The following is a 253-nucleotide window of genomic DNA, read 5'->3' as shown; positions in this document are numbered from 1 at the left end:
TAGATTTTAGAAGAGAATCGACAACCTAAAACCACGTTTGAAATAAACTGATCCAGAAATGAAATACATCAGATAAAGGAGAGATTTATGAAAATAGTCGTATAAAGAAGAAGGATATATGCAAATATGCGATATATTATACAATGTGTAGAATATATTGCAGAAGGATCTATAACAAATGTAAGTTGAGGTGCTTTTGTGTATACATCAGTATTGTGTGTGTGTGGGGGGGGGATATTCTGTTTGTTTTACT

Source organism: Penaeus monodon, chromosome 21, assembly GCF_015228065.2.
Source record: "Penaeus monodon isolate SGIC_2016 chromosome 21, NSTDA_Pmon_1, whole genome shotgun sequence".
NCBI classification, from domain to species: Eukaryota; Metazoa; Arthropoda; class Malacostraca; order Decapoda; family Penaeidae; genus Penaeus; species Penaeus monodon.
Note: the sequence above shows the minus strand (reverse complement) of the source record.